The sequence below is a fragment of the Pinus tabuliformis genome, chromosome 8, assembly GCF_031772625.1.
Source record: "Pinus tabuliformis cultivar Carrire ecotype Pingquan chromosome 8, CPIR1, whole genome shotgun sequence".
NCBI lineage: Eukaryota > Viridiplantae > Streptophyta > Pinopsida > Pinales > Pinaceae > Pinus > Pinus tabuliformis.
The window spans coordinates 1,357,955,079-1,357,970,843 of NC_142294.1; positions in this window are offsets into that span (position 1 = coordinate 1,357,955,079).

Here is a 15,765-nt window from a genome sequence, read left to right on the forward strand (position 1 = left end):
TCTTGAACCAGACTTGGTTGGAATTGAGGCCTCTTCACCTGGCCTTTTCATCTGTTGTACCCTAATTTGTTCCATGAGTCTATTACTCCTGTGCTTTCTCCATATTATTCGAATATTTAACCTACTGGTTTTGATTGTGATCATGTACATGAGGGTGATGTTTCACAATCAGAGGATGAGGATATTGAATCCCTGGCTCATGATATGTTAAATCAACAATATTTAACAAGTGAAAAGGATGATTCTACATCCCCAAAAGCTTAAGGAAGTCCTCTGGTTGATTCATTATCATTCTTAATCCTTGAAGAGTCTCATCGGTTAGATGTTAACTTTGATCAAATTTCTAGCTTTGCTGAATATCATCCTATCGATTATGTCTTCTCTGACATATTTGATAATGGTTGTTTACATTCACCTATTGAACTTTCTAAGTCATCAAAATTCAATGATCCTCCTTTCAAAGTTTCACGGAATCATTGGGAAGTTGAGGCACTTCATCTTCTACTGATGGTTATGTTTGGTTCCCACGTTCCTGACAAGATCCCTGAACTAGGTCAAATTAGGTTTCTTCACATGATTCCTCTCTCATCACCATCTTGCCCAATGAAAAATCATTTTTGAAATACTTTGAGACATATCACTCCTTGTACCTTGATTTCGTTGTTGAAGATAGTACACAGACCATTGTTTCGAATCCTTCAGATTCCTGCCTAGTTGGTGCAAATGGTAATCAAGTACAAGCTAGTGTTCTCTCACATTCTATTGTGTGCATGGGAAGGATCACATAACTTAACTCTCTCATGAGGCTCATCCGGTTGATTCATTTCCATATTTGAAACTAGAAGAATTTGATCTTTTGAAATACTAGTATGTTAGTACTCGAACAACTGATCAAACCAACAATGTATTCAATGATGATTCTCTTATCACAGCTGATCATGGCCACATAAATTCTTCTTTTGATATTATGAAGAAATCGATATTCAATGACTTACCATTTCATGATTTAGAGGCATGTCAATATAGTGAGGCACTTTAGCTCCCGCTGATGGTTATGTCAGGTCCTCACTTCCCTAACAAAATCCATGAACAAGCTCAAATTAGGGTTTCCACACTAGAATCCTATCCTATCTCATTTGCACCTGATGGAGGGCCATTTTTGGAAAATTTTCAGGGTCTTGAAGGTAATCATTTTGAATTTCATGATAGAATTTTTGACTGGTTGGAAGACTCTTATTTGGAAAATTCCTCTGTGAGCAGGCCACATCTCATCTCTCTTATGATCAATTTAGGTTTAAACATAAATGAATGCATATCGTGGATAGATGCTTAGGGTTTACACGTTTATCATTAAGTTTACCAGGATAAAGTTTCAACTTGGATAGAAAAGTATTTTATGGCACACTTTGCTACCAATAGCGTGACCTTCTTGATCTTGTGCTTGTTTTACATGTAAGCACCTTTTTTTTTGCACAATACTCTTTACTAGTTCTAATGATTGAATTCCTCTTTTTCTGCTGGTTAGGAACTGCTTCGGTGGCCACATTGGAAGGTTTAATTTCACATGATCTGATATACTCTCTTTTTGAATTATGGTTTTAGGTTTAAATTAGTTTATGGTTTTGTAATTAGGGTTTACACATCAAAATTTTCTTTTAAGGTTTGAAGTTAGTATAGTTAGGGTTTAGACTGATTTTTTTTTTATGTTCCTCACTGCAGGTAGTCTAGTACTTCATGACATTATGCATTTATCTTGCATTCATATTCCTGCACTTCTCATTGCTGCGTTACATTTAAGAACTCTCTGCATATGCATTGCATGACTCTTTTATTGTAATTAGTCGATTTCTTCCTTGCATTTACATAAAATTTCATTGCATTGTAGTTCTACTAGCTACATTATATTGTGCATTCATCATTTTGCATGGAATACACTGGTTGTTGACCTAGCATTACATTTTCCCTCTATGTTGCATGAAATTTCATGATCCTTTACAAGACATGTTAATTCATGCTCCCTTCTAGGTCGTGATGAGTTAACCATATGCATCTTTTCACGCGCAAAAACCTTAGAAGAGCTTCCCTGGTCACTTTTCCTAATACTGAAACTCTAACCCTAATAGTTATGTATATATGTGATGACTACTCAGGGAGACAACCTCCCATAGGACCATTTATAAAAACTGCATCGTAAGCATTCTTCCTACCAGTCTAACCCGTTAACAAGGAAAATACGAACAGGTGCTTGTGGGAAACCTTAATCAGACCATACAACCCATACCTACAAGCTAAACCATGTGTTTGACTTGGCCTCGAATATTTTGATGGTTTTTTTTTAAGTGTTCACCAAGGTTAGTTGGAGATATGATGCGAAAGCAGAGCATGAGAGAAAACCTAAGTGAGATAAAACCTTGGGTTTCTAAAAATAGGGAAAAAACTCTCTTGTCGAGATCCCTCATTCACCCTAGAAAAATGAATCCTAATAAATGGTACCAATGTGAATGATAGAGAAAACTAATCAAATAAAGGGTAAATGATTAAGAAATGTTGCTTGTGTAGAGAGGTGATGCAAGCCACTTCACCAAGTTACTAAACAAGCATGCTAGCAGTGAAGCAACATTTGTGATTTCTTGAAGTGACTCTGCTGGGGTACTATACATGCTTGCCAGCATCGAGGAAACACTAGAAACTTGCTATATATTTTTGAGTAAAATAATCCCCCTTTCATGTTCTCTGCCTCATCATCAAATACTGACACATGTGAGCTTTTATTTAGTGTGTAATGATTCACAGGATCTAGCTAACGGCATAGGGGAAGGGAATATCGATAAAAGGTCAAGTAACCTAAGAGGTACCCATAGTATCTATTCAATACTTCCTTGTATCACTAAAAAGACTTGATTTTTTGTAGGGATGTAAGCAGAGATGTTGGATTCTACCAATGGTTCACCATTTTTTATGGAGGCTACCACACCCACCTATATTTTTGGCCTAACTCCAAAATTTTGGGTCTCTCCTCTACTTGTTTAGGTCCCAAGGTTCTATTCTTATGACTTTGAATTGGTGATACCTTGAATCAACATGGTTGTTTCAAACTTTAATGATTCCTATGTTTTTGCAATGATATCTACTCCAAGTGTTATGCCCTTGATATGGATCTTATTGATGCATTAACAGTCTTATGTGACTTCAAAGTTTCATCGTTCTATGATATGCATTATAATCAGGCAAAGTAATCTCGTCTCATTAATTACGACTTCATTTTATTCGAGTTAGGGTTTGTGAAGTGCTATATTAATCATGTAGACTTGAAACCCTAATTATCCTAATAAGATTCCCAATCATGTTTTACTCCACAACCCTCATGGTGCATTTTTGTAATCATTTCATGGCACCTACATTACAAATGCTTCATCATGTTAAGTATCTCATGGCATGCCAGAGTCACCTGCAATTGATGATTCCATCAGAGTGTTAATCTTCCAAATTCCGTGAAAATGAGGTTTTGTGCAAATAGCTCTTGTATTTACAACAAACTTTTGCAGTTTCTCTTTTATTGTGTTTTTAAAGACATTTACACTTTATTTTACTGGCATTGTATTAAATAGTCCTATTAACACATTTTATTATGCATATAGGGTGAGAAATGAGGAGTGTCCTGAATTATATCATGCCAGAATGATACAAACACAATATAAATAGCGCAAAGGCCCTATTTGTATATAGTAGCATGTATAGAATACACGACTATGCCATCACATATAATGGGAACAATGAGGGGAAACATATATAACTAGCACAGTAACAATTTGCATAATGTGTTCCCTTGTCAGGCATATAGATGCATGCATGAAAACATTACATTGAAAATATGCAATCTATGTGACATGGAAACACTTGGAAAATGTAGCATCATGCCACATGGATTAAAAGGAATACAGTAAGCGCCTACCTGGCAATAAAATCGAACCTTAGTGAGGAATGACCTTTTTAAAGGAGAATTCACCATGCGAGAGATGAAGCTCGATTCCTCTCATTAATTTTGACAGATAGAATGCCATGTAAAGGGTGAAAACATGTATTTACCGAAGCTATTATTGAACAAGACACCTGCCATCTACATGGAAGGCAGACCAAGAATATAACGTCCTTTTGACTAGTGAACAAGGTGCCAACGTTACACTTTTTCTTGTCAAATTGTTTCATTCAAAATCACTACTACATGCCTAAGTATCACCGATACCATCATTTTATAAAGGATATAGCAAAAGGAAATAGTCCTATAGCTGGAGTTATCAAAACTATTTACAATGCCACAGACTCTACCTATTGTAGGTCGCATATACAAGTTGTAGTCTACCTCTTGAAGCAAGGACTGATATTAATTCTAGAAATGAGATACATCATCCTTATTTTGCGATGGAAGAAGAGTTGAAACATGTAACGAAAATGGTTTCCAGTTTTTCCTTTGGAATTTTTCACAGAAAACTAAAGGGATAGAAGAGTTGGATAAAGAGGCGACATTGTTTTTAATATCCTTCCCATTCTTCAGAATATTAAAGTGGAATAGGCACTAGCAGCAGTGGGGTTGTTGATATAGTGCTACTTGTTTGTAGTTGAAGATGAATTTTATCTTTGTAGTTGTATTGGAGGATAGAGGCAATGATGTTATTTTCAATAAGGGGAAAGCCTTTCTAAGACATGTAGCTACTGGGAAAGTGAAACAGATTGGAGTGAGAGTGAAACATATCTACAAATTTGAGGTGGAAGCTTTCCCTGCACTGAGTAGCAAGGAAAAAAAGTTGCAAAGTCGAGATGTTGGATAACTTTGGCATAGGCACATGGGACACTTACACCATGCAGCCTTAAAAATCATGTAGCAAATTATCATTAGTCTCCCAAAAAGTACTCTTAACCAACATGATGTTTGCAAGGGATGAACATTAGGGAAATATGTCAAATCCACCTTCCAGGTATGAGATAGTAGAGCGGGATCAATCTTAGAGTGACTCCAATCTGATGTATGTGGACCATTTTCTATAGCTTCTACAACAAAACATAGGTATTATGTAATTTTTGTTGATGAATTTCTAGAAAATGTTGGATTTTCTTCATGAGGAATAAGGATGAATTGTTTTCCAAATTTGTTGAATTCAATGCATTGATTGAAAATGAGATTGGTAAAAAATTGAAATCCTTGAGAACTGACAATGGGGGAGAATTTGTTTCTAACACCTTCAATGACTTTTGTACCAAGGAGGGTATTAGAAGAAAACTTATAAAATCCCATAACCTAGAGAAAAATGGGGTGGATGAGAGGAAGAACATAAGAATAGTGGGAGCAACAAGAGCCATGATGCATGATCAAGGGTTTCCATTACATTTATGGGAAGAAGCATGCAACACCACAATTTATTTTCAAAACACAATCCCTCACAAAATACTTGGCATGATCACACCCAAAGAAGCTTTCTCTCAGAGAAAGCTAGATGTATCCCATTTTTAAATTTTTGGAGCTATTATGTATTATCATGTCTACAAGGATAGTAGGAAGAAATTGGAGCCTATAGCTGATATGGGAGTATGTGTAGGATACACAGAGACACCGAATAACTATAGGGTGTATTTTGTCTCACTCAAGGTGACATTGGTGAGGAGAGATGTCAAATTTGATGAGGAGAAGGCTATGAGATGATCTCTAAAACGAGAGTTGAGTATCCCACCAAAGGATGAGATTCTAACTCCAAAGGAGGAGCCTCAGGTAGAGCTTCAGGATGCTGGGGAGCAACCACATGTGGAGGAGCAGACAGGAGGCTGAGTGGAGGCACCCACTGTAACACCCTACTCCTACATCTACCCATGCAACCAACCAACCAGGGTAAACATGTGACGAGAGGCCACTATCATATCATTCTACCTCCTATTAGTGTCAGTCTTTGAAACCTTCCTCCAGTGATCAAACATGCTCTTACAAAGTGATTTTATGGTGTCAAGGTCAAATTTTGTCATTTCAGTGAGTCTTCAAGCAAAATTTGGTCATTAGGTATTAAGTATAGGGTTTGTTTTCGCTCCTTTCAAAGTTGTCCAAATGTCAGTCCATGTCACCATTCAGCTGAGTGTACCATCATTCAGAGGGTTGTCATCATCATGTCAGGTTCCAATGGGTCATTTTACACCTTGTTCATGCTTCAGTTGTGCCTAGGTAAGGTTCATTTCCCTCTAAGGGTTTTGAAGGTAATGTCTCTTGGATGGTCAAATCATCAGAAAATCTTGTATCCTGATGTTCATACACCATCCCCTATCCTTAATGTACCTTATTAAACACTTCCCATCACTGATATCCCTCAAATTCCTCATTTTCGCACAAACCCTAGTTTCTTGCTACAATTTGACAATTTTCTAGGCTAGGCTTGTGTTTTGTCCTTTTTGACTATTTCCCCTCACTCAATCTTTGAAATTCCACTTTATCCTACTTCCTAACATCCCTCCATACTTCCCAAAATTTTCTAAAGAATTTATAAGCCCCTTATCCCCTTCATTTCGACAAATCCCCTGTTCCACACATCGAGATAGGTTTTACTCCAATGATGTTTCTAAGCACTAAAAGATCAATTCAGGAAAAATGAGAGAGGTTTTTGTCCAAAATATGCCAAGGAAAAAAAACCTCCTTCACTTTTTACACAGGTGTCATGGTTTTAGAGAAATTTCAAAAATACAGTTGCCTAAGGAGAATTGATGCACCTTTGAAGTGACCTTGGGAAAATCAATATTTCTCCTAGCTTGGTTGGCCAAATGACTTGCGTGATGAGTCAAATGATAACTAGACACAAGTAGATTTCCAATGAGGTATCCTGAGATCAATTTGGGGTTGAGGAAGACCTTTAAAAGTTGACTGCAACAGCACTCTGCCTTTAGGCAGCCTCATTTTGCACATTTTGATCAGTCTTGGGAGATTTGACTTTTGACAGGGAAAATGAATTCCAAATTGAAAAATTCAAGTTGGTTTGGAAATTAGACTCAATAATATTTCCAACGAACTATTGTGCACCCAATTTTTACACCAAAAAGGCCCTCAAAACTGGTCTGTAAAAGGGCACTATGCATCAAATTTTGCAACACAAGAATTTTCATCTGATGCGCCGCGCCACCAGCACTACACATTGAGTTGGCTAAGAATTTTGCAAAATGGCTTGCATTTTTGGATTTATCATGGAAAAATATGAATTCCCTCACATGGAAAAGAAATTTTGACAGGTTTTGAGCTTCCAAAAAGGTCACAAACACCTCAAAAATGACCTTTCTGCCTCTTTTTGGACACACAGGAAGCAGTGTTAGGAGAACTCATTTTTGGAGGGGCAAATGGAGGCCAAATTCAGAAGTTCCACTTGTTCTGGAAAGAAGACAGGCAGAAATTTCCAAAGCGTCCACTAGGATCAAATTTGGTGCATGGGAAGGCCTCTAAAAATAATTGCAAAAAGGTGCTACGCATAGGGAAATCAACGTGGCACATAGGATAAAATTTGCTCATTTTGGCCAAAAAACTCTGTTTTTCGCCTAGTTTCTTCACAGTTTTAATTTCCTCTTTCTAATAGTCAAACTCCTGATGTAATTTAGTGTGAATTGATGGATTTTGATGTAATTATGCTAAATTTTCACTCATAGAGGTAGATTCATCATGAAAAAGTAGTTTGCAACTGAATGAATTAGTTTCCTAGGTTTTAGAGGCATGCTGTTCCACTGCGTACTTTTTAGTTCTTAGTTTATATCTTGTTGAAACAGCTCCTAAACTCATGAAATCGACCCCTAAAGCCTAGTATGAGTGGTTTGATGGATATATCTAGTAGTTTTTCAGTCATTGAGAAAGGTTGGACTTTTGTGAAAGCTCTGAGAAGCATTGTACATTCATCTCTGCAGTTTGGCAAAGGAATAGACCAGGGTTTGTAGCCTTTTGTGGGATTCTTGTGGAAAATTGATTTGGTATTATGTCTTCTTCTGTAATTCAAGTTTTACATGTGTTTATGTATTCCACTCTCTCTATTTTTCAATTGAACTAAATGAATCAAGGATAAAGGTAGAAATCATTGAAGTTGCAGTGCTCTAGCTAGGGTTTGTTTATTTGTTTATGTTTTCTACTATTTGAAGAGGATCCCTAAGACTTCCATGTCCTCTGTAGCTCCTCACTGGTCTTAAATATCTCCATTTCACTTAAATTCAAAGTACTAAACCATTTTCCTACCTCGCCCCACAGAAACCTCTGCAAGACTGAGTCCATTCCCTGGACCCAAATCTGTCCTTCACATTTGAGACAGCAAACCAACATAAAATTCAATCAAACTCCTCTGAGCATATACCTAGTCTAAAATAATCTTTAGATTAGTCATCTCAAGCTTCATTTGCTATATTTTCTTGAGATTGACAAGGAGAGAGCCCTCTTCCGACATGGTAGGGCTAACTACTAGGATAAGCATGGTTTGATGTTATCCTAGATCCTACCTTTCTCAGCTTGAGGTAGATTTAGGCCCTAACATAGTGGTGACCATACTATGGAAGACAAGATTGTTTGTTCATTAAGGTTCTTTGATTTATAAACTACAAACAGAGCCTGAAGTTAGCCAGGTGGCCTTCGAACTTCTTTTGCTTTGCGAGTGCATAAGTAGATGAATGCTGCTTCATTCAATCTCCAGTTTAGTTTATGAACTAAACATCTGACTTGAAAATTGCCCCAGTACATGTATCAAGTTAGATCTGATTGTTGATGGTGGACAATGATCAGACACCGAAAAGACTGAAATCATTCACCTGGCGATTCCAAATCAGTTTTGAGATCAGATCCAAGGACTCCACTAGAGGATGAACTTGACCAACAAAAACATGAAAAGACAATATGGAGAGATCAGGTATTCAAGTTGGAATTTCATCCAAGACATTTTTTTCTTTTTTATAAATTATTTCTTCTCTTTTCCCGAGAATGTCAGGAAGGCTTTGCAAAGTATATTGTATTTGAGAAAAGATCCCAGACCTGCAATTGATTCTTTCCCTTTGAAGATTGTGAATACCAAAGAATTGCATGCCTTTGAGCTTGATCAAGACCCTTTTTCTGAATCTTGTGATGATCGTCTTCAAACTGATGAGCCTCATGAGACCCAGACTGATTCTACAGCTTCTGTACATACTCCTATACCTTGTAAAATTCCAGATTGATACAAGCCTTTGATTTTACCTCCTATATCCCATGCTTTCCCTAAAAATCATGACCTATATCTACCAAGATTTGATGGTGAACGCGACAACATCACTGTTGAAAGACATGTATTGAATTTTGAGTCTTTCCTTGACCTTTTTGAAGTTGATGAAGAAGATGTCAGTATTAGGCTTTTTTCTCTTTCTTTGCAAGGCAAAGTCAAGACTTGGTTCAAAACCCTGCCTGATGCGAGCATCTCAGATTTACAACAGTTCGTCAATGTTTTCCTTGATAGATGGGTGGTCAGACAGAACCCTTTCTTGATTATAGAAGAGTATAACCAGCTGAAAAGACTACCAGGGGAGACAGTACAACAATTTTTTTCCAGATTTAACCAAGTCTATTTTTCGATGCTGGTTAATATAAGACCTACTCCTAGATCCACTCTCTTGCACTACCCGGGTGCCTTTGATATGGAAATGGAGTTTCAGCTGAGGGAAAGGAACCTTGCAACACTTGAAGAGATGCAGAAAAGTGCAGTAGATGTAGAGGCTAATATGTTGATTAGAAGGGCAAAGTTGAAGGAAGAAGAGGTGAAGAACATAGATCCAAAGGAATCGACATCTTTAGAGGTAAAGCTCGACATATTGGCAAGTGCAGTGGAAGAGATGATGCAAAGGATCACCACAAGGAATGAGTATAGTGTTCAAGCCCATCACACACTGATTGAAGAAGAACAAGTTGCTCATCCAAAACATTTTGTTTCTTATCCCAGTTGTCATAGATTTGATAATGATTGTTTTATAGATCATCTTGGAGAAGAGAGATTTGTTGATATGACATGCATGCTTGATGATGTCTTTTATACTAATGATTTGCCTCAGTTTGATCAGTATGATGATGATGATTATGTTCTCCAAACAGAAGCTAATCTTGTAGACAAACCAGTAGCTAGTTTGTGGGAGAAAGAAGTTCGCTTTCAGCAGCTCAAATACAGTGATCAACCGTTGCATATCAGCCATGGAAGTGAGGAGGAAAGTGCAGAAAATTTTGAAGTAAGTGAAGGATCTTTGCCTTTTTGTTTTTCTTTGTTTTAGTTCGTCAAAGACAACTTTCATGCAATCAAAAATCAATTGTCGACAAGTTTTGATCTGGATCATCTTGAGGACAATGAAATCCTGGTTCAAGGCTTCTCATATCGAGATTTGCAGCCACCGAATGACGTTGATTGTCAAGTTGTAGATGAAGACCTGGAAGTTGGCACGTATGATCAAATGATTCAAGATGATTCCATACCTTTCTTTTTGAATCATTTCAGTTTTTGAAGGATAATTTGCATAATATATCTTCAAATGGGCAGACTATAGAAAATCATGCAATCTCATTGGAACCAATAGAATGGGTTGCAGCAGTCTTTTCAAGTTTTTCATGATCCAATAGTTGATGTTTTGGATGAGGTCTGCAATCAAAGTCCTTCTCCATTAGCCAACTGTGATATTAAAACGTGTACTGATACAAACTTGATCTGGCAGTCAGTTTCTTTCTTCATTTTCAGCAGGAGTCTCATCACAAATCTCAGATCAAAGTTTGCATTCATGGTATGAGGAGAAGAGAAGTAATGCATTGGATGAGCTAAGTCCCAGTGTGCATGAACTTAAAGATCCTTATGTAGTGTTTTTGGAGGCGGATAGAAAATCCATACCATTCAACGGATCCGTTTCCAAGTTGTCATGGGAGTTGCCTTTCAATAGTTCTCTCTTATGGTTCATAACCAAGCACTTGTGGAGAATGCAAACAGCAACCAGAATGCTTACTTGGTTGCATTGGTTGTTTCATTTCACTTGATCAGGTGATGAATGGAACAACTAGAGTAGGTTGTATTGAATAAGCTCCATTTTGAGCATATTTTCCAGTTTATCAGTTGTGCTTAGGTCTTGAGTCATTTTTTGTTTTAGTCAGTTTAAAGATAGTTTCAGCTTTTGAGAGTCTTGTTTCAGTTTTGAATTAGTCAGTTTGACTATGAGTCTTGAGTCAAAGTTTCATAGTAATTGGTTTTTTGGTGTTTTGAAGTTATTGACTGCATTGCCCAATGGATGAAGGCACTTGTCTGCTCTCCCAAAGATCCGCGGTTCTTGGCACCTCCGAGGAGCTACCATCCCCATTGGAGCCAATGTTAGTGTCAGTCTTCGAAACCTTCCTCTAGTGATCAAACATTCTCTTACAAAGTGATTTTAAGGTGTCAAGGTCAAATTTTGTCATTTCAGTTAGTCTTCAAGCAAAATTTGGTCACTAGGTATTAGGTATAGGGTTTATTTTCACTCCTTTCAAAGTTGTCCAAATGTCGGTCCATGTCACCATTCAGCTGAGTGTACCATCATTCAGAGGGTTGTCATCATCATGTCAGGTTCCAATGGATCATTTTACATCTTGTTCATGCTTCAGTTGTGCCTAGGTAAGGTTCATTTCCCTCTCCTAGGGTTTTGAAGGTAATGTCTCTTGGATGGTCAAATCATCAGAAAAAATTGTATCCTGATGTTCATACACCTTCCCCTATCCTTAATGTACCTTATTAAACACTTCCCATCACTGGTAGCCCTCAAATTCCTCATTTTCGCACAATCCCTAGTTTCTTGCTACAATTTGACAATTTCCTAGGCTAGGCCTGTGTTTTGTCCTTTTGGACCCCTTCCCCTCACTCAATATTTGAAATTCCACTTTCTCCTACTTCCTAACATCCCTCCCTACTTCCAAAAATCTTCTAAAGAATTTATAAGCCCCTTGTCCCCTTCATCTCACTTCATTTCGACAAATCCCTTGTTCCACACATCGAGATAGGTTTTACCCCAATGATGTTTCTGAGCAAGAAAAGAATAATTTGGGAAAAATGAGAGAGGTTTTTGTCCAAAATATTCCAAGGACGAAAAAAATCCTTCACTTTTTACACAGGTGTCATGGTTTTAGAGAAATTTCAAAAATACAGTTGCCTAAGGAGAATTGATCCACCTCTGAAGTGACCTTGGGAAAATCAAGATTTCTCCTAGCTTGGTTGGCCAAATGACTTGCTTGATGAGTCAAATGATAACTAGACACAAATAGATTTCCAATGAGCTATCCTAATCTCAATTTGGGGTTGAGGAAGACCTTCAAAAGTTGAATGCAATATCACTCTACCTTTAGGTAGCCTCATTTTGCACATTTTGACCAGTCTTTGGAGATTTGACTTTTGACAGGGCAAATGGACTTCAAATTGAAAAATTCAAGTTGGGTTGGAAATTAGACTCAATAATATTTCCAACGAGCTATTGTGCACCCAATTTGGACACCAAGAAAGTCCTAAAAACTGGTCTGCAAAAGGGTGCTATGCATCAAATTAGTGGCACTATGCATTAAATTTTGCAACACAGGAATTTTCATCTGATGCGCCATGCCATCGGCGCTATGCATTGAGTTGGCTAAGAATTTTGCAAAATGGCTTGCATTTTTGGATTTTTCATGGAAAAATATGAATTCCCTCACATAGCCAAGAAATTTTGACAGGTTTTGAGTTTCCAAAAAGGTCAAAAACACCTCAAAAATGACCTTTTTTCCCCTTTTTGGACACATAGGAAGCAATGTTGGGAGAACTCATTTTTGGAGGGGAAAATGGAGGCCAAATTAAGAAATTCCACTTGTTCTGGAAAGTATATAGGTAAAAATTTCCAACAAGCCCACTCTTAGAAAATTTGGGGTATGGGAAGGCCTCTAAAATCAGCTACAAAAAAGCAATACGCATAGGGAAATCAGCGCGACGCATAGGATAAAATTTGCTCATTTTGGCCAAAAAACTCTATTTTTCGCCTAGTTTCTTCACAGTTTGATTTTCCTCTTTATAACAGTCAAACTACTGATGTAATTTAATGTGAATTGATGGATTTTGATGTAATTATGCTAAATTTTCACTCATAGAGGTAGATTCATCATGAAAAAGTAGTTTGCAACTGAATGAATCAGTTTCCTAGGTTTTAGAGGCATGTTGTTCCACTGCCTACTTTTTAGTTCTTAGTTTATATCTTGTTGAAACAACACCTAAACTCACGAAATCGACCCCTAAAGCCTAGTATGAGTGGTTTGATGGCTATATCTAGTAGTTTTTCAGTCATTGAGAAAGGTTGGACTTTTGTGAAAGCTCTAAGCAACATTGTACATTCATCTCTGTAGTTTGGCAGAGGAATAGACCAGGGTTTGCAACCTTTTGTGGGGTTCTTGTGGAAAACTGATTTGGTATTATGTCTTATTCTATAATTCAAGTTTTACATGTGTTTATGTATGCCATTCTCTCTCTTTTTCAGCTAAACTAAATGAATCAAGGATAAAGGTAGAAATCATTGAAGTTGCAGTGCTCTACCTAGGGTTTGTTTAGTTATTTATGTTTTCTACTATTTGAAGAGGATCCCTGAGACTTCAATGCCTTCTTCAGCTTCTCACTAGTCTTAAATCTCTCCATTTCACTCAATTTCAAAGTACTAAACCATTTGCCTACCTCGCCCCACAGAAACCTCTACAAGACTGAGTCCATTCCCCGGAGCCAAATCTTCCCTTCACATTTGAGCCAGCAAACCAACATTAAATTCAATCAAACTCCTCTGAGCATATACCTAGCCTAAAATTAGTTTTTACATTAGTCATCTCAAGCTTCATTTGCTATATTTTCTTGAGATTGACAAGGAGATAGCCCTCTCCCGACCTGGTAGGGCTAGCTACCAGGTTAAGCGTGGTTTGATGTTATCCTAGATCCGACCTTTCTTAGCCTGTGGTAGATTTAGGCCCTAACACCTCCTAAGTCACATTAAAGAAGTGGAACCAATGGAAACACACCATACATACATTCAACATCAGCATTAGGTCCCTCGGGAACCAATCCAACCTTTCTGCCAACTAGCGCCTGGGTCCCACTAAGCATTTGGACAACTTAACCTATGGGTGCTCTCATCCTATGGGCATGCCAACATCCAAGTACCTCTAGAATCTCTCATAGGCCTAAAAGATAATGTCCAGGGACTCCTTTTGTCAGTGTTTTGCTAACGTCTCTGGGATTTGAGCCACTTTTTCAGACCTAGAGCCCAAGTCAACACCCAAAATTGAATCATAGCTTAAGCATAGTAAAATAACAAGGAAATGAAAGTATAAATGCAAGCACCTGAATGAGACCTTGATTGGACCCCTACTAGCCATAACGAGCATTTCTTCAAAGATATCATGAATATGTAATCTATAGGTGTAAAAAACAGATCTGAGCACAGGGGTCTCATACTTAGTTGGGAATCACTAAGAAGCACTGATGCCTCAGCACATCAATTGCCATTTCATCCATTAGTTCATAGATACATTGTTCATTCTTTTACCAGTAAAAATAGGATGAGAGGAATACATAGCTACTGGCATAAAACATATATATAACCAGCATAATAGCAGTAGAAATACTAATGAAAGCACAACCATATGATCCACATATAAACCAATATAATACTAATATAAATATAAGGAGAAATAACATCATATTGATGATGCAAAATGCAAACCCGAGATGGGACTTCCACGTTCCACATGACTATAGAATGGCTAAGCCAAATATCTCTTCATCCATTCACCCTCGTGCCATATTCCAAGCATGAATGTGGGATCTCATAGAAGACATCAATCCAAAACCATCCAGGGCTTCCATAGGCCATCCACCTCAACCCATCAAACAGTGATTCCACCTCACGGTTGGACATCACCAAAGCCATCATCAGATCGGTCTCTATCCCAACCATACAAGGCTCTAGAGCGTTTGTTCCAACCAAGGCTCCAGGGCTAGTAACTCAACCCACAGCTGCCGTCGGGCTCCAGAGCGTTTGTCCAACCAAGGCTCCAAGACTAGTATCTCAACCCACTAAGGGCTCCAAAGAATTTGTCTAACGAAGGCTCCAGGCCTAATAACTCACCTGAGTTGTTATAGGGCTCCAGGAACTAGTAACTCAACCCAAGCTAAGGAAACATGAGAACCAACTAGATATCAAAGCAAATGAACCCAAAACACCATGGCTATCTAGGAAATGGAAAGGCTAGGCAACGCCTCAAGGTTGGAGTTGATGGGTGAAAACTTGTTAGAAGGGAGGTCTTAATGAATCTTCCATCATCTAACGTGAGTATGAAATAATATTTTGAAGAACTATGGATGGAAAATTTGCATTGAAGCAAGGTTTATTTGATAGAAAGGAAAAGGAAAATGGGGTGACTCAACTTTGTAAGGGATTTGAATGGCTTTATTTTTTGGTTAAGAGTGAGTGAAAATGAGGCAGGAAAATATGAATATTGCAAAGGGAAATGATTTTTTGGTAGTAGGGAGATGGAAAGTTATGGATCGACCGCGGGATTAGAATGAGTAGAAATGGTAAAATTGGTATGTTTTTAGTAGTAATGGTGCAGTGGATCTAATTTTACATTGAATGATCATACTCTTCTAAAAGAAACTTGGTCTTTAAATAGGTACTCATGCATATAGTGCTCTTCTTTCATCGTCCTGGAACCTGCAAAAACTTACCAGTTTCTGCAATAAAATGTAA